The sequence below is a fragment of the Pan paniscus genome, chromosome 3 (genome assembly GCF_029289425.2).
Source record: "Pan paniscus chromosome 3, NHGRI_mPanPan1-v2.0_pri, whole genome shotgun sequence".
Taxonomy (NCBI): Eukaryota; Metazoa; Chordata; class Mammalia; order Primates; family Hominidae; genus Pan; species Pan paniscus.
Genome location: NC_073252.2, coordinates 69,523,850 through 69,544,286, shown reverse-complemented (window position 1 = coordinate 69,544,286; position 20,437 = coordinate 69,523,850). Strand labels below are relative to the sequence as shown.

At 34.5% G+C, this 20,437-nt stretch overlaps 1 long non-coding RNA gene across 2 annotated transcripts in view; it reads left to right on the top strand.

Moving 5' to 3' along the window:
• The window catches only part of LOC117979992 (uncharacterized), a 163,649-nt gene that overhangs the window by 9,245 nt on the left and 133,967 nt on the right, over positions 1 to 20,437 (top strand). For both annotated transcript variants that reach the window (XR_004671103.3, XR_008625163.2), the window contains exon 3: positions 6,648 to 6,696. This is a non-coding gene — a long non-coding RNA (uncharacterized LOC117979992). The remainder of the gene's footprint in view (positions 1 to 6,647; positions 6,697 to 20,437) is intronic.

Here is a 20,437-nt window from a genome sequence, read left to right as displayed (position 1 = left end):
TTTCAGAAATTTTTCTGAATCTAGAATCGGTGCTAATAACCTTTATGCTGCTTTCTATCACTTTGCAGTTGGTCCTATGTTGCTTCAGATTTTATGATTTTTCATCCTTCCAAATGAAAAAAGTTATTTTTGGTTTCCTTTTAACTAAAGAGAAAATTTGCTGGGCAAGGTAGCTCACATGTGTAATCCCAGCACTTTAGGAAGCTGAGGCAGGCGTATCAAGAGGTCAAGAGTTCAAGTCCAGCTTGGCCAACATGATGAAACCCTGTCTCTACTAAAAATACAAAAATTATCTAGGTGTGGTTGCGCATGCCTGTAATCCCAGCTACTCGGGAGGCTGAGGAAGGAGAATCACTTCAACTTGGGAGGTGGAGGCTGTAGTGAGCAGGGATTGTGCCACTGTACTCCATCCTCGGTGACAGAGTGAGACCCTGTCTCATGAATAAATAAACAAATAAATAAATAAATAAAATTAAAGAAAGAGAAAATTTTCTTTGCTTTTTCTTGTTTTTGGATTCCGCCATACCAACCAAAGTAGTTCATCACTTGTTACGTAGATACATTTTATTATCTTATTATGTATTAGCCTGATAGTATGGTTCTGAGTTGTGAACCCATCTTTTGAAAGGCAAAATAAATAAGTAGAGGCCTGTTTTTACAATTGATTGCTTGTGTAACTTTGGACATGTACTAATCCATTGAAATTATTTAGCACTCAGATTCCATATCTCTAAATGTCTAAGATGAAGGTATTATGTTCCCAGTATCTTTTTATTCCAAAATTCTGTGTTTTTATGCAGTGTTTCATATATAAAAATTACTTGTTTAATTAAGAACCAGCATCCTCATAAAACCAATTGAGTTTATTTTTATTTTTATTTTTTGCCAAACATTTACCAATGTGCTTAGAAATACTGGGAATCAAGTTAATTTCGTATGTTCTTTTATTTGTAATGGGTTTTTTAAAGTTATTTAAATCCAATCTTTCACTTACCCTTACTTTATCTGGGAGACAACTATGCAACTTGAAATTCTAAAATAATTTTAAGCATGATTTGTTTAGGATATGCTTAAATATTAAGGCAGTTGATTTGTAAAATAGCAAAGCGGTAGGGAAAAATTAATGTTTTTAAATAACATTTTAATTGATAAAACAGTGTTTAGAAATGCATTTTTTGAAGTTCAGGAATTTGAAGTTCTTTTCAAATATTTTATTACCATGATATTATGAATTTTTGATATAAAAACATATTACGGAACATGTTAGCAGGAAACTTTACCTTTATAGAGAAAACAATTGCTTGTATTGTATTTTTAGTATAGAATAACAAATAGATGTATAACAGAGAAAAGAGAACAGTTTGCAGAAAACTATTTTAGAAAACAGATTTGCATGTGTCCATGATAATACATACTGTTTTTCATTTTACTGTATTTAAGCTCAAGATAGTTGATGTGATGTAGAGTGTGTAAAAGGTTATGTTCAAACAAACAAGCCTAAATTTCACGAAATTCGGACTTACTCGTTAATTCAACAACTTTTTATTGATTTTGTTTATTGTGATAGGCTTTGAGTAAGCGAAATTAGAACAGAACTGTTCCCAGCCTAATAGACTTATTTACCACTTAGTGGATGCAGTTGCTTTACTAAATTTTACATGCATTTTCTCAACTAAACCTTTTATCAATGTGATTACAATTATTATCCTAATTTTATGAATAATAACACTAAGGGACATATCCAGAATATGCAAGAACTCTTAAAGTTCAACAAAACTTAAAGAAAATTGGAAAATATTTAAAATGAGAAAAAGATATGAACAAAGAGCTCACCAATGAACATAAAAACGGCAAGTATATGAAAATATGCTTAACATAATTTGTGACTAGGGAAATACAAGTGCCTGTATCAAAACTCCTCATGTACTACATAATTATATACACCTACTATGTACCCACAAAAATTAAAAATTAAAGAATTTAAAAATGCAATAAATTACTATTACGCACATAACAGAATGAGTAAGATCCAAAATAAAACAAACATATAACAATACCAATTGCTGATGAGGAAGTGGAACAACAGGAATTCTCACTGATGGTGAGAATTATACCTGGTATGGCCACTTTGGAAAATTGTTTAACGGTTTCTTACAAAATTAAATGTAATGGTACCATAGATCGTGCAGTCACACACCTAGATATTTGCCAAACTGATTTAAAATTTAACAACTACGGAAAACCCTGCACATGAGTATTTACAGCAACTTTATTCAAAATCACCAGAAACAGGTAGGGACCACAATGTCTTTCAAGGTGAATCGATAAACTGTGGTACATCCATATAATTAAATACAATTCAGTGATAAAAACAAATGCGCTATAAAGCCACAAAAAGACATAGATGCACTTAAATGCATATTGCTAAATAAAATACTGAAAAGGCAATATGTTGTTTATATAAAAGTTTTTTTTAAAAAACAAGGCTATAAAAATAGTAAACAGATTAGCAGTAGTCAGGGGTTTGGGGTAGGGGAAGTGAGGAAACAGAAATAAACAACTGAAGAAAAACAGATTTTATAAGGACAATGAAATTATTCTGTATGATAATTCAATGTTGAATACATGAGTCTGCATTTGTCAAAACTCATGTAAATTAACAGTGTTGTGAGTAAATCATAATATTATATATTTTTCTTTAATTAGGAGACAAAATGGCTTTATTGGTGAATTCTATCAAATATTTACCATGATTATTTAAATATTCTCCTAAGAAACAGAAGAGGAGGAAATACATTCCAGCCCATTCCCATATCCAGTATTACCATAATACCAAAACCTGACAAAGACATCACAAGATAACTACAGACCAATACCCCAATGAACATTAATGCAGAAGTCCTCAATAAAAACTACCAATATGAATTCAACAGCATGTAATAAATACTATAAACCTCGACCAAGTGGGATTTATCCAAGGGATGACAGCTTGGTTCAAAATAAGAAAATGAATCGCTGAAAACACCATATTCACAGAATCAAGGTTGGTGTCAGGGGTGGGAATCGATCATCTCAATAGATGCAGAAAAATAACTGACGAAATCCAATACATTTTCATGATTGAAAAAACACTGTGAAAAGTGGAAATAGAAGAATTTTCTGAAAAGCAAGGTCATGCTTATTTCTGAAAGAATGAAAACTTTTTCTCTGAAAATCAAAAAGAAGACAAGGATTAGAAGACTACCTTTATCATTGCTTTCAAATAATGTATTGTAACTTCTAACTAGAACAATAAGGCAAGGAAAAGAAATAAAAGAAATTTAGATTTTAAGGGAAGAAGCAAAACTATCTCTATTTGCAGATGATACTCTCTTATATACAGAAACCTCCCAAAATTCACAAAATCTATCAGAACTAATAAATCTGTTCTACAAAGTTGCAAGTTATAAGCTCAATATTTTTAAATGGTGTATTTTGATACATTAGCAATAAATGATGTGAAAATAAAACTAAGAAAACAAACAATTTTATTTCCATTGGCATCAACAAGAATAAAGTATTTAGAAATAAATTTAACCGAAGAAGTGCAAGATGTACGGTAAAGGCTTATGCAGTGACAAAAAAAATGTTGAGATAAATAATACCTACCTAAATGAAAGGCATATTTTATTTATTGTTAAGATGAAAATACTTCAAAAACTGATCTGCAGATTTAATGTAATTCCTATCAAAATTCCAACTACCTTCTATTTTCTCAGAAATAAAAAAACTTAACTTGAAATTCATAATGAAATTCAAGGAGCCCAGCATCAGCAAAACAATCTTGCAAAGGAACGAAGTTGAAGAACTTACACTTCTCAATTTAAAAACTTCCTACTAAACAAGAGTAATCAAGAAAAGATAGTAGTGACATAAGAATAGACATATAGAGCAATGAAATAGAATTATTTCAGAGATAAATCTTTATGTATCTATAGTGAATTGATTTCAACAAGGGTGCCAAAAATAGTTTATATTCTTTTCAACAAATGCTTCTAAGGGAGGAGACCACCCCTCATATTGTCTTATGCCCAATTTCTGCCTCCAAAGAAAGAAGAAGTAAAAACTAAAGGGTAGAAATGAAATCCACAGGCAGACAGGCCGGCACCACGCCCTGGGCCTGGTAGTTAAAGATCCACCCCTGACCTAACTGGTTATGTTATCTATAGATTCCAGACATTGTATGGAAACTCATTGTGAACATCCCTGTCCTCTTCTGTTCCATTCTAATTACCGGTGCATGCAGCCCCCATTCGATCACGACCCTCTCATGCAGACTCCCTTAGAGTTGTAAGCCCTTAAAAGGAACAGAAATTCGGATTTTGGAGACGTGAACCCGCCGATGCTTCCAGCTGAATAAAGCCCTTTCCTTCTACAGCTCGGCATCTGAGGGGTTCTTGTCTGCGGCTTGTCCTGCTACATTTCTAGGACATCTGAATATCCATATGCAATAAAAGGAAGTTGGGCTTCTACTTCACAACATATGTGAAAATTAAGTCAAAGTGGGTCAAAACCTAAAAATTATTATTTAAACTATAAAACTCTTATAAAATAATATAGCTGTCAATCTTTGTAATGTTGGATTTGTCACTGGTCTTAGATTTGACTCTGAATGTATAAGCAACAACAACATGTAAACAGATAAACAGGACTTGTCAAAAAAAAAAAAACTTTTGGCATCAAAGGACACTTTCAAGAAAAGACAATCTACAGAATGGGAGAAAATATTTTCAAATATATATCTGCTAAGGGCCTACTATCCAGAATATATAAACACCTCACACATCTCACCATAAAAAGACAAATAATCCATTTAAAAGCAGGCAAAGGATTTGATGGATATTTCTACAGAGAAAGTATCTTAGTGGCCAGTAAACATGTGAGCAAATAATGAAACACAGTCAATAAAGAAATGCAAATCAAAATTACAGTGAGATATCACTTTATAACCACTATATAGTCAAATAAGTGGAAAATAACAAGTGTTGACAGGGAAGTGAAAAAACTGAAACCCTGATCTATTGCTCATGGAAACAATCTCAGGTGTTCAATAAATTATCATGTCAAAATAACTTAATTTCCATACTTTTCTAAAATAACTTAATTGCCATACTTCTCCACGTATGGTGTTACTTTTATTACAGCCCATTCTCCTTGTTAACTTACATGGACTCTGATTTCCCTGAGAGTTTAATTCAAGTTCTGGAAGGTTTGCATCCTGATGAGGAGTTAGGAATGAACATCTGGTTCTCTGGTTCTTTTTTTTTTTTTTTTTTTTTTTTTTTTTGACAGGGTCACTCTGTCACCTAGGCTGGAACAGTGGCACCATCACAGCTCACTGCAGTCTGGAACTGCTGGGCTCTAGCCATCCTCCCACCTCAGCCTCCTGACTAGTTGGGACTGCAGGCACTACAGGCACACACCGCCATGCCTGGCTAATTTTTTTTTTTTTTTTTTTTTGAGATGAGTTTTTGCCATGCTTCCCAGAGTGGTCTTGAACTCCTGGGCTCAGGTGATCTGCCCACTGTGGCCTCCCAAAGTGCAGGGATTACAGGGGTGAGCCACCTCACCTGGCCAATATTTGGTTCTTAATACCACCCAGCTGTCATTAGATTGTAATTTTTGCAAAAGCAGAGACTTTGTGTGCATTGTTCACTGCTGAGTCTCACTGTTTATGAAAATGGCACGTAACAGATGTTCACTAGATGATTGTCTAATTACTTAAATCTATGCTAGCATATCCTGAGATGGCCAGTGCTCTTACCGATTCTCTGTCATTTTTTTCGGTGAACTAATTATTACTTTAGGGATCTTCCAGCAAAGAATTTGGAAAGTCTCTGCATCTTTTTAGGTCATATATGCCCAGAAATGTCATGCATTCTTTCCTGATCTGTGCATTCCTACTATCTCCCAAGGGCGCTTCACAGGAAATGAGAAACAGGTCTCCTTTATGCTCAAATATCAAAAATTTACCTGAGATTTGACCAAGGAACAGGGTACAGAGCCCCTTTCTCTCACACTCAATACCCCTTCCTCTCTTTATTTAGCTTACTGTTCAGAGAATCTTATTCTCTACTAGGGTATGTGGGAAGAGGTGTGGGGAGAAGACTGCTTTCCAGGAGTAAAAGGATTTTTGCTCTTAATATTTTTCTTTTTTTTTTAAACTGTAGTTGAACAGTTTTATTTAAAAAGTACATTAATGAACATTAGCTATATTCTGTTGCTAATGGATATAAAGGTAAGAGAAACAAGAGTCTTGTCCTCAGGAAGCCCAGAGTCTAAATAAAATGTTTGTCTATATCTTGTACGGTATGAATATCTGTGATAATTTCATCTAACATTTTTGCTAAAAATCAAACATTGAGAATTAAAAGCCACATTGTTTCCCTCTCTTACTTTGGCTGTGAGGAAGCATAGAACTCAATGTTATATCAGTAATCATGCTCATTACGATATTTGTGGTAGTTCTTTGTTTTGATAAATTTTTTTTATTATTAAAATTTATTTCCCTTTTATTCTTTTATGGGTACAGACTTTTGAAATCTAAAGTTTTAAATGTGAATCATGTTTTAACTTCTTTTTCTTCTTTTGTGCCTTTCTTCAACTAGTGATTAAGCTATGCCTGAATATTTGAATGGGGAAAAGGCAAAGATGAAGGTAATATTAATACTATAAATGAGAAATCGTAAATAAGTAAATTTGAATAAAGGTGTAAGTAACTAATTATATCTTTGTATAAACTACCACATACAGGTATGTTACTGTATATGTTTGAGCTACAGGCAAAATAAATAACACAATAATATTAAAAACTGATGTAAAATCCCCTGTTGAATGATAAAAATCTGTTATTTAATTTCTTCTGCAATATTATTAAGAAAAAATTTAGTTAGAATGCAAAATAAAAGGAAGATAATTTCTGTACCTATCCTCATACATATGTATCTACTACTACAACAGGGATTAACTCCTCTCCAATTGAGAGAGTAATGTCAAAAATAAGGTTAACATATAGATTCCTTGGCTGCCTTCTACTAATAGAGAGCCAGAAAGAATGGTATCCCTGAAGGCCCTGTGTTCCCTCTTAAGGAGCTTGAACTGTGTTCTATATCAGGTAGTAAACAAAAAGTCATCTTGCTTAGTCAACATTGACTTTTCATTCATTAAAGCTACCAACAAAGACCTCATTCTATTTTCTATTTATGCTAGGTATTTTACTGAAATATCTTCCTTCCCTATATTCAAGAAATTTTCAATTGCCATCAATGTCAGGTTTTTAGCCCAATAATCTGATTACTTATACCTGTTTATTCAAGAATGAAATTTAAGAAATTAATGTATAAACCTGTATTATCATACCTTCAGTTTCCAAAGTCTCTTTTGGTAGATTGCACTTCAAGCCAAACAAATAACTAAGGGTAGTGATTTCTGGCACATCAATGAGGATGATACTTTGACACATTTGAGAAATTTCCTATTTACTCAATCAACATCCTGTATTTGGCTATACATTTTAATCTCATATGAAACTAGCCTTACTTTGGACTAAAGTTAGTAGCCTAGAAAATGCAGAATAAGATAAATGTGATACTCCAAAAAGTGACTAAAGCAAAGCATTAATTTATTTGTTAAAACACTTTAAATGATTGACTAACAAAGTATTATATGTGTGTGTGTGTGTGTGTGTGTGTGTGTGTATGTGTATTTTCTCTTCCTGAAGCAAATGTGAAATATTGCTGGGTCTATAGAGTTTGTTGATGTGAATGTTATTTATTTTTAAATTTTTATTTTTAAACAGAATTTTATTTTAAAAAAATATGATCAGCCTGATAAGAAATAGGTGCAAAAGCCAGTACAAATTAAAAACCCAAAATTACTTTAATTAGAATGATCAGTGTCTCATTTATTGATATTTAAACAATATAGTATCATTTATTCATAATTGTCCTTATATAGCTCTAGATTTCTAGGAATAGACTAATCTTTGAAAAAGCACAAGGAGCCTGAAAATTGTAATTGGTATAATTTCACATACTATTCTGTTAAGAAAATATATCAGTGAATTGTAATTCACTTTAATATATGTGTGTGCATATATATGAATGTTAAAATTCCATATTAATCTTCAGGTCAACTAACATCTTGTCTCATCATATATTCCAGGTGAGTGTATTAACAGTAAACTCCTAGAAGTATGAGTATAGAGCAACCTCAATCATCTCTGAAAAAAAACATTTAGTGAGCTCAGATCTCAGTGAGGATATTACTAGAATGTCAAAACTGGGAGTAGGCATCACCTCTCTTCTAAGCAAATATTTTGAAAACAAGCCCCAGGGAAAAGGGCATTTGGATGTCAATTTAGAACAGGTGGAGGAGACGACAGGGGAGCGCCACCAGGCAAGAATCAACATACAGGAAATAACCGACAGGGCCGCTCTCTAGTCTATTTAGTGCCCAGCAATTAATCCCTGAAAAAAAAAAAAAAAAACACTAATATGTAACACATATTTATTTGAAAATAAGTAGTACCAGAATAAGTGGATATTAGGGCTTATATATTCGGAAATTGCAAAATAAAACTCTTACTGGACTTTTGAAGTTGAAACTCCTTGGAACCAGACTTCTGATTTTAGCAACTTTTTTCTCATCCATTTTCCCCACTTCTTCAAGGGATTTAAGAAAATTTTAGAAGCATGATGGCAGTGTCAATCTTTAAATGTCACTGTTTAATTTTAGCCATCTTTTAAATTACTAACTTTTCTAATCTAATTATATAAATGGTAATTACCTATAAAAATAGCAATTAATTCTGAGAAGAACCTGTAAAGATAAAATTGTGCTTATGAAGCCTGAAACCTTGTACTCAGTAGGAATTAAATTCAATGAAATCAATGGGAAGCAATGCCTGAAGTAAGCTTCATACCAAGGCCTAAGATTATGAATTTGCTCAACATTGTATAATTATTTTCCCCACTTTACTTGAGTTTCTCAACTACAGTGATGAAGGACATAAACTAATTACTGAATTGACTTTGATCCTTGTGGTAGCTTACGTGATTAGGCTTTGTGATGTTTAAAGTCTGTATTCTAAATATGCAAAAAAAATAAGCTTAATGATTACAACAAAGGTATGCAAATCAGAAATAGTCGTCCCTCCTTTCATTTGGTACTATCGCCTCAGTGCCAAAAATTTTCAAAGTATTTTATGTGCATAGACTGTGTGACCATTGAGTTAGCTGTTCCATCAGTATAGGAAAAGGAGAAAAATGATACACACCAGAACAATCCTGAAAATCCTTGTATATCAGTGTTTCTCACCATGAATATGTTGTCCCCTCCTCCTCACCGGCCCACAGGAGTGATCTGGCAATGTCTCAAAACAATTTTGTTCACACAACTGAGGGAGAATGCTACAGGCATCTAGTTAGTAGAGACCAAAAATGCTACTAACCACCTGTAATTCACAAGAAATCTCCGTGCAACAAGAGCCATCTGTCCATGTTGTCAATAGTACCATCATTGTGTGCCTTGTGCTACATCCAAACAGAAAATATAAAGTCAAATAAGTACTATCAGAGAAGAAATAGGGGCACTGTAGAACAAATCTTGAATATATATTGACAATGGAATGCTGACATTTAAAAAATAATGTAAAAATATTGAAATTCATATTGTGAACAAAAGCTGATAAAATTATCATTTTTGTGATGATTAGATTGACATAACTACTATAGAACAGGTTTACTTCGATTATTTTTCTCAAAGGTGTATTTGTTAGAATTACAGGTAAATTACCTCTAATTCTTCCTTTCTCCTTATAATTTTATGGTATTCTCAATAAGGGACGTTTTACAGAAATCAGCAGTTCCTATAAAAAATCTTGGCAATAATATAGAGACAAAGCCAAGAACTTGAATAGACCATAGATAATTAATTTGCCAATTAAAAAGAAGTTATTGTCTTAGCTACTAGGTGACTAGTGGGTTTTTTTGTGTTTTTGTTCGTTTGCTTGTATGTTTTCAAAAAATCCTAAATTAGGATTTGAATTCTAAAATCTTCAACTAAAACCTCCAATTCTTCAGATGTGGAAATCTTGATCTATAGCTTGTTCTGAATGAGAGTAGTCTTTTATTCCAAGAAAGAAGAACACATCTCCATTATACATTATTTTCTACATGGAGGAATTTTATGGATTAAAAATTCCCTTTGTGAGGTTGTTTGTTCCACTTAAATCTATTTTGTTTGTGTCATCACCATTCCCAAATGAATTTCCTCCATTAGAGATATTTACCCAGTATCTGAGAATTTCTGTGTACGATGTGTGGAAAATCATTCACCTCCAGAGAAAAGCAGGTGCATATCACTTCCCATCTTTCTTTCTTTTCTTTCTTTCTTTCCTTCCAACTCCCAGAAAGAATTACTTCCTTATTATAACTCTTGACCATTTCAAATTCCTGGTAAGATGAAGACTTAGAGAAATAAAAAGGCATGGCATCCCTGATAAAAATATATAATTATACACAAAACACTATAACAATTGAGAAAGATGAAAATAATAAATATTTTATTTTTCACTATTATAAAACAATTATAAGGTTATTTGATTATAGTATCTGACATATCAATGTTTTATTAAGGGAATTCTAATACAACAAATAATTAAGAGTAAGTTGCTCAATTAACTTAGTAGAAGCATGAATGTGAATAAGTAGGCAATTCTTTAGTATTCATCATAAAATGCCAAGCAAGGAATACTGATGGAGATTGTTTTATATTTGTCTGCCTGAAAATCTTGTATTTACTTTTCATATTTTTGCCTGAAAATCTTGTATTTACTTTTCGTATTTTGTTGTAAAAAATCTCTTTGAACAGTGCAAACTTCAGAATGACATTTGAAAGGAATTCATAATTGTTTCTATAATATAGTAAGCATAATGACTTTTATGTAGTCATTTAATTGGCTTGGGCAGAGTGATCTTCTAAGTAGATATATCGTATAGTATATATGTATTTATACGAGCTAGATGTTGAAATGAAAACTGAAATGTTTAGCAAGATATTATGAGAAGTTTATCACAAAATTCACCAACAATTCACCTACCTGCAAAAGGGACCACATATATCATCTTTTTCTATTGTTTTTAAAAACACCTTGAAAACTAAAAATAGATGTACACAAAGGCCCTGTTGCAATGGAACTATTTCATTAGGATTTCAATGGAGTCATATGCAAGTTAGTATGTGAAAATCATGTGTTTTATATGTCTATTTCCTCCCACAATTTTTATTTAACCAAATGTATCTAAAACAGTAAAATATAATGGCTTTATAATACTGTTGAAAAAATCTTAGCACAGATTACAGATAACAAAAAGTGTTATGTCTTTTGTCAATTTATTCTGCCTCTGAGTATATGGACTCATAGTTGATCATGCTAGGATCTGTGAAGAATGTTGCTGGAGAAAATGATTTTCTTGTTACTGTTCTTTAGAGTTCGTTTATTATTGTTCATTGTCATGCTTTACTGTGGGACGACATGTAGCTTTTTCTATCACACCTATGCTTGCTTAAGAAAAGGTTCCTTAACCCTTCTCTGTCACTATAATTACCATGTGGTGAGGACACTGACAAATGGAAAGGAATGGAAGTGTCCTGAGGAAGATCAAACCCTCTGACTATGCTTAGCCATATGAAATGACAGAAGAGATTCTGTAGATGAAAGAGCACCGGGGGAATAACAGGTCAAGATACTGAAATTGTTAAATTTAGCCTAAATGTGTCTCTGTACATAGTGAACTGTAATCTAGCTTAGTATATAAACAAACTTTAACCTAACTTAAGAGTAATGTGTTACTTAATGATGGTGGTAAATTCTGAGAAATGCCAGATGAGAAATGAGATTTTGTCATTGTGTGACCATCGTACAGTGTACTTACACAAACCTAGATGGTATAGCCTACTATATGCCTAGGCTATACGATATTGCCTATTGCTCCTATGCTACTATGTTACTGTACTGAATACTGCAGGCAATTGTAACACAGTGTTAAGTACCCCTAGATCTAAGCATATCTAAACATAGAAAAGGTAACGTGCTGCCTTAAAACATTATGATGGCTATGACGTCACATGATAGGAATTTTTCAGATCCACTATATTCGTATGGGACCATTACGATACATGTGGTTCATCTTGACCAAAAGCATCATTTTTAGGGCATGACTAGATATTCTTGCAATAAATATGTGAGCCTCAGCCAATCACAGGCTGCTAACTGATCAGACCATGTAAATATAAACTAGCATATGTTTTATCACACCATGCCTAAATAAGGCATATGCTGAGCTATAAGCAACTGAGCTGTTTCTGTATATCACTTTCTTTTTTTTTTTTTTTTTTTGAGACAGAGTCTCGCTCTGTCGCCCAGGCTGGAGTGCAGTGGCGCGATCTCGGCTCACTGCAAGCTCCGCCTCCCGGGTTCACGCCATTCTCCTGCCTCAGCCTCCCGAGTAGCTGGGACTACAGGCGCCCGCCACCACACCCAGCTAATTTTTTGTGTTTTGAGTAGAGACGGGGTTTCACCGTGTTAGCCAGGATGGTCTCGATCTCTTGACCTTGTGATTCACTCACCTTGGCCTCCCAAAGTGCTGGGATTACAGGCGTGAGCCACTGTGCCCTGCCCCGTCACTTTCTTTTTGTCTCTCTAAATTCTGCCTGCCAACATTGCTAACTGGATCTCTATGACACTCTAGCAGTTCATAGTGCTGCCCAATTCATGAATCTTTCTTTGTTTAAATAAATTCAGTTAAACTTAATTTGTCTGAAATTTTTCTTTTAATAGAACTGAGCAGCCACATTTTTTAACCTAATAATTTTTATATAAGGATAAATGACTAAGTTAAAACTAATCTTAAATAGCAGAATTGCAAGTTATTAACTCAGATACTGTGTGTGCATAATATATAATTCATTTTTCATGGTTGCTGTTATTCAAAACATACATAAAGGAGAAAGGAAGTTAAGTGTCCATGTGTCTTACACTTGGAAGTCAATAGATGCTATATAAATTTTTAACGTTGATTGTATAGTTGTACAAATATTTTAGTTACATTCATGACAGAAAACAAATATGAACAAAATTCAGCGTTTTCTTCATCAAAGTGGGGATCTGGGTGTTCATTTTATAACATTTTGAGGCTTTTTAAGGGTTTTTTGTACAAATGTATTTCACTAATGAAAATTATAAAAATAAGTATAATGAAATGGAAATAAGCCATTGAGTTTAAGACATAGTAACTAATATATAATATGCTAGTAGTTCATGTGGATTTTATTATTATACAAATGTTCACTCTTTCCTAGCCCTTTATTAACCACCAAAAAAGTCCCCACCCCATTGATGAGTGTATCAAAGCGACATGGCTTGGACAATTGAATGTACCAGTGTGACGTTTCTCAGTGGAGGCTTTAAGAGGCATGATGGGTTCCTTGCAGACCTTGTGCTCTACCATCTGCCATGAGAAGAGCATGCATATCTCAGGTATCTATTAGCCCCAGAAAGTGAGACATGCAGAGCACATCTAAATCCAACCTGCAGGCAAGAACAGACCTATTCCAGACAATCCACAGGCTTTTAAATTTAAAAACACTAGTGTGAGCAAGAAATAAACCTTTGTTATTAGTAATCCACTGAAATGTTGGGGTTTGTGTGTTTTGCAATATAATTGCAGCAAAATATATATGATTATGTGCCACAGTAAAATAGTGCACTTTGTTTCCCCAAACAGGTAATGGAAAAACATTTATTAACACCAAAATATTTAATGAGAATTCCAGATGGCAACTAACTTGAGTTTATCTCAGCATATGCATCTTTCTTTATTTCACTAAATTAAAGATAATGAGGAATTTTTAAGGGCTTTAGAATGAGTCATACCTGTGTTCAAATCCTGGCTCTTTCATTTAATAATCTGATTAACTCTTCCATGAGTTTCAGCTCCTCATTTGCATACAGAAATAATGCCAACTTTATTGTTTTTTAGAGTCAAATACAAATAGCATGAAAAGTATCTAGCACAGTTTATGGAGCGTTGTAAGGTCAATAATTAGTAGCTATTATTATAGAGCTCCATACTGCTGTTTTTCAAAGAGAAAAAACACTTCTGGATAGTGTTGGATTCCATATTAATTTCAATTTTAGTACTCTATAATACCAAAAAGACACTGTTGACTTTGGAAGTGAATGTATAAGGCATTTGGAAAACATGAAGTAAACAGAAAAAAAGTGTGATGAAACAAGTAGTAATATAAAACATGCAGTTATCCATGCAAGATAATTTTAGCTATACATAGCAGACAAATCAAACTAGCTTTATTATAAGGAAACATATTACCTCATACACTCTGAAAATATGGTGAACTTAATGGCTAATTGGTCTTTCTGTCTCTCCCATTTGCCATACCCTGTACTGGCTTAATCTTTGGGATTATTCCAAAATAGCTAAAACTGTTCCAGGATCACCATCTATGGTGAGAAGGGGTGAGAGACCATCTCTGTCTGTGGTTTTCTCTAGAGAAAAAGGAAACTTTTTTTCCAAGGCTCCTAGCAGAATTCCCCTTATGTTTTAATGCCATAATTTGATCACACTCCAGTATTATCAAGGCAAATGAGCTTACATTTAAAATACTGGAACCCCACCTGGAGATGGGCATGGTGGCTCAGCTGCCTCTGAGGCACAAAGCATTCTGATGGTGTGATGGTTACCTGAGCCAAACAAGGGCTCTGGTAGAAAAGGAGCCAAATATGAGGCAACCAACCACGCCTCCCACAAGATAAAAATGCACATTACCTGATAAACTGTTGCTCATATGATATAGGTTTTTTCTTATAATAGATATGTTTTAAATATCAACCAATCTGAAAGAACAAACAGAACTTTTGAAAATGGCATACAACATGTTTTAGCCTAGTTGACCATTAAACCTATAATTGATTTGGAGTACAGCCACCACAAGCTGTTCCAAGAAAGAAAAAATAAAGAGCTTTTATGAAACACTCGTCTAAGAATAGAAGTATGAATTTTTCCTCTACGTGGGCATTGCACATTATAGTACTTTCTTTAAGAACTCTGCAAGAAGTTTAAATGCAGTTGTAAAAGTACATCCCAACACAATAGTCCTCTGTTAGTCATTTGCACAGGTTCTTGAATATAAAAATAGTTGGCTTTTGGGTAACCTACAGATAAGAAATTTCTGGTCTTCAGAATAAAAGCCTGATTATTTTTACATTCTATTCTAGTGTAACCACTTATAAAGACAATTTCAATTGCATGTTCAACATTTCTATATATTTAAATTCAACAAATGGAAAAATATTTTCAATCTTCAAAAAAGGCACTTAACTCTTGAATTCACAGACTTCGTATTTTCACTTCAACAGCAGTTAAAAATAATGCCTGCAAATAGGAACTTCATTATTACTCTGTAACTCATAAAAAAGTACATAGAGCCATTTTAATTTTCATTCCACAACTATAGAACTGTCAGATCTTGTTAATAGTCAATTAAATGACTACCTGACACATATGATTTAAAAATTAAGAATCAGTACTTAGTCATATAATGGTGCCATTCTGCCTCAGATGCGCCACTACTAGTTTTCTATCTTGGCCAAAGAGTAGTTTCAGTAGTTTCCATTTGGACATTTCTACCATTATTAATATTCATAGACAGCTCAGGAAACAAATTTGGGGGTTCTGAAAGCTGTTGTGTATATGTATCCCATAATGCTTTCAAGGACCAGGTAAATGAACATAGGATGGGTCCTTGGACCCTTTTTAGCCACTTTGAGACAGACTTGGGTTAAGACTTTATTTATGTACTGTACTCCACATATTCCCACTTTGTGTGGAGAAGGCATGATTGTACTTTGGATTTCCTTTGAGAGAGTTGCTACTCTACATACATTCTTTGGCATCACAGAGTCCATCCCAGGGTTCTAGCCACCCCTTCACACAATGGTTTAAATATGAGAACTGGCTCAGGTATAAAACGTTAATATGTGGCCATCACCACAGATCAGTGATAGCACCCCTGGGTCACAATTCTGATTTTGCTTCCAAAATTCAAAGGTAATTATGGTAATTATGTCTATCTTGACTTTGGAGATGAAGAAATACTAATCCTTGCATCAAAGATCAGCCACCATAGACCTTCTCAATAATGACAGTGAAGACATTACTAACACTTTTGTTTTGGTTTAGTAAAGAAAGAGTTTTCTGAAGTCTCATAGAGAAGGTGGATTCTCTAAACTTTTGAAATAAATTCATTGTAGCACACTCCACTCTCAGAGTTCTTTGAATTTTTCCTTATTCTCCCAAGGCATTTCTTCAAAACTTCATTTGCTGTTGGTTGTCATTTTTTCTAAACTTCATGTAGACATTGTGGAAGTGGCAAAAACCTCATTACTTTCGCACTAACCTATAGTAAAACCTCCATTATCTAGCCTGATATTCTGTCACACTCACTTTCACTTCCCAATCAGGTTCAGCAATCTCAAGATCCATTCCAAAACATGTTCTGATAGTTCTTGCCAATATTTATTACTTAGGCCCTGCAGTTCTTTTCATGAATAATATCTTTTCTCCCAAAATGTGAAGAGTACTTGCATAATTAGCTTTGTTGTCTCTTCAGGGTTTGTTGACCTAAAAGCCATGAGAAGTACAGACAATCTTGAAGAGATTGTATAACATGGTGTAGTCTTTCTCTTCGAATGAAATTCTGCATGTTCTGTAACCGAATGAAGGCTGTTGTCTTCTAGCAAAGAGGAGAATGACCACTTCGAAAGGCCCAGTGGTTTCAGCCAAATCTGACCATTTAAACTCCTTAAGTGCATCTACCCAGATGTCCCTGACACAGGCCTAAGAATTCCACTCTATCTCTGGTAGTGGCCTGATTTTAATATTATAGTTATGTTACAACTGTGAATTAAACCTTCTCTTGATATTGCCACAAATGCTCAAGCTAAGCTCCAGTTTCGAAAATAAAAGTCTTAAAATTCCATCTCTTAGACTTTCTGACTCTTACCATACTTCTGAGTTAGTAACTGGTTAACTTAATCTTCTTTTTTAATTCCTTCAGCACACTGATAATTCTGAACAGAATACAACAAACTCTTCAGACCTCCTACTTACTATTGCCACCATATTTATCCAATGCTGGAGAAATAGGCATGTCAGTTCATCTCCTATATGTAGCACTTCCCAAGTCTTCATGAATGAGAGTCTTAGGAAGTGAGATGCTATGATATGCTGGGGCTGATACAGAATAACCACCACCACTTAACATCAACATTATAGTCCTGGCCATATGGTCAGCCAAGGACCCAATTTGAGAAGCTTAGGATTCTCTTTTCCTTTTTTTTATTATACTTTAAGTTTTAGGGTACATGTGCACAACGTGCAGGTTTGTTACATATGTATACATGTGCCATGTTGGTGTGCTGAACCCATTAACTTGTCATTTAGCATTAGGTATATCTCCTAATGCTATCCCTCCCCTCTCCCTCCACCCCACAACAGGCCTCAGTGTGTGATGTTCCCCTTCCTGTGTCCATGTGTTCTCATTGTTCAATTCCCACCTATGAGTGAGAACATACAGTGTATGGTTTTTTGTCCTTGCGATAGTTTGCTGAGAATGATGGTTTCTAGCTTTATCCATGTCCCTACAAAGGACATGAAGTCATCCTTTTTTATACCTGCATAGTATTCCATGGTGTATATGTGCCACATTTTCTTAATCCAGTCTATCAGTGTTGGACATTTGGGTTGGGTCCAAGTCTTTGCTATTGTGAATAGTGCTGCAATAAACATACATGTACATGTGTCTTTATAGCAGCATGATTTATAATCCTTTGGATATATACCTAGTAATGGGATGGCTGGGTCAAATGCTATTTCTAGTTCTAGATCCCTGAGGAATCGCCACACTGACTTCCACAATGGTTGAACTAGTTTACAGTCCCACCTACAGTGTAAAAATGTTCCTATTTCTCCACACCCTCTCCAGCACCTATTGTTTCCTGACTTTTTAATGATTGCCATTCTAATTGGTGTGAGGTGGTATCTCATTGTGGTTTTGATTTGCATTTCTCTGATGACCAGTGATGATGAGCATTTTTTCATGTGTCTTCTGGCTGCATAAATGTCTTCTTTTGAGAAGTGTCTATTCATATCCTTCACCCACTTGTTGATGGGGTTGTGTTTGTTTTTTTCTTATAAATTTGTTTGAGTTCATTGTAGATTCTGGATATTAGCCCTTTGTCAGATGAGTAGATTGCAAAACTTTTCTCCCATTCTGCAGGTTGCCTGTTCACTCTGATGGTAGTTTCTTTTGCTGTACAGAAGCTCTTGAGTTTAATTAGATCCCATTTGTCAATTTTGGCTTTTGTTGCCATTGCTTTTGGTGTTTTAGACATGAAGTCCTTGCCCATGCCTATGTCCTGAATGGTATTGCCTAGGTTTTCTTCCAGGGTTTTTATGGTTTTAGGTCTAACATTTAAGTCTTTAATCCATCTTGAATTAATTTTTGTATAAGGTGTAAGGAAGGGATCCAGTTTCAGCTTTCTACATTTGGCTAGCCAGTTTTCCCAGTGCCATTTATTAAATAGGTAATCCTTTCCCCATTTCTTGTTTTTGTCAGATTTTTCAAAGATCAGATAGTTGTAGATATGCAGTGTTATTTCTGAGGGCTCTGTTCTGTTACATTGGTCTATATCTCTGTTTTGGTACCAGTACCATGCTGTTTTGTTTACTGTAGCCTTGTAGTATAGTTTGAAGTCAGGTAGCATGGTGCCTTCAGCTTTGTTCTTTTGGCTTAGGATTGACTTGGCAATGTGGGCTCTTTTTTGGTTCCATATGAATTTTAAAGTAGTTTTTCCAATTCTGTGAAGAAAGTCAGTGGTAGCTTGATGGGGATGGCATTGAATCTATAAATTACCTTGGGCAGTATGGCTGTTTTCACGATATTGATTCTTCCTACCCATGAGCATGGAATGTTCTTCCATTTCTTTGTATCCTCTTTTATTTCATTGAGCCGTGGGTTGTAGTTCTCCTTGAAGAGGTCCTTCACATCCCTTGTAAGTTGGATTCCTAGGTATTTTATTCTCTTTGAAGCAATTGCAAATGGGAGTTCACTCATGATTTGGCTCTCTGTTTGTCTGTTATTGGTGTATAAGAATGCTTGTGATTTTTGCACATTGATTTTGTATCCTGAGACTTCGCTGAAATTGCCTTTCAGCTTACGGAGATTTTGGGCTGAGACTATGGGGTTTTCAGGATATACAATCATGTCATCTGCAAACAGGGACAATTTGACTTCCTCTTTTCCTAATTGAATACCCTTTATTTCCTTCTCCTACCTGATTGCCCTGGCCAGAACTTCCAACACTATGTTGAATAGGAGTGGTGAGAGAGGGCATCCCTGTCTTGTGCCAGTTTTCAAAGGGAATGCTTCCAGTTTTTGCCCATTCAGTATAATATTGGCTGTGGGTTTGTCATAGATAGCTCTTATTATTTTGAGATACGTCCCATCAATACCTAATTTATTGAGAGTTTTTAGCATGAAGCATTGTTGAATTTTGTCAAAGGCCTCTTCTGCATCTATTGAGATAATCATGTGGTTTTTGTCTTTGGTTCTGTTTATATGCTGGATTAGGTTTATTGATATGCTTATGTTGAACCAGCCTTGCATCCCAGGGTTGAAGCCCACTTGATTATGGTGGATAAGCTTTTTGATGTGCTGCTGGATTCGGTTTGCCAGTATTTTATTGAGGATTTTTGCATCAATGTTCATCAGGGATATTGGTCTAAAATTCTCTTTTTTGGTTGTGTCTCTGCCTGGCTTTGGTATCAGGATGATGCTGGCCTCATAAAATGAATTAGGGAGGATTCCCTCTTTTTCTATTGATTGGAACAGTTTCAGAAGGAACGGTACCAGCTCCTCCTTGTACCTCTGGTAGAATTCGGCTGTGAATCCGTCTGGTCCTGGACTTTCTTTGGTTGGTAAGCTATTAATTCTTGTCTCAATTTCAGAGCCTGTTATTGGTCTATTCAGAGATTCAACTTCTTCCTGGTTTAGTCTTGGGAGGGTGTATGGGTCGAGGAATTTATCCATTTCTTCTAGATTTTCTAGTTTACTTGCGTAGAGGTGTTTATAGTATTCTCTGATGGTAATTTGTATTTCTGTGGGATAGGTCGTTATGTCCCCTTTATCATTTTTTATTGCATCTATTTGATTCTTCTCTCTTTTCCTCTTTATTAGTCTTGCTAGCCGTCTATCAATTTTGTTGATCTTTTCAAAAAACCAGCTCCTGGTTGATTTTTTTTAAGTGTTTTTTGTT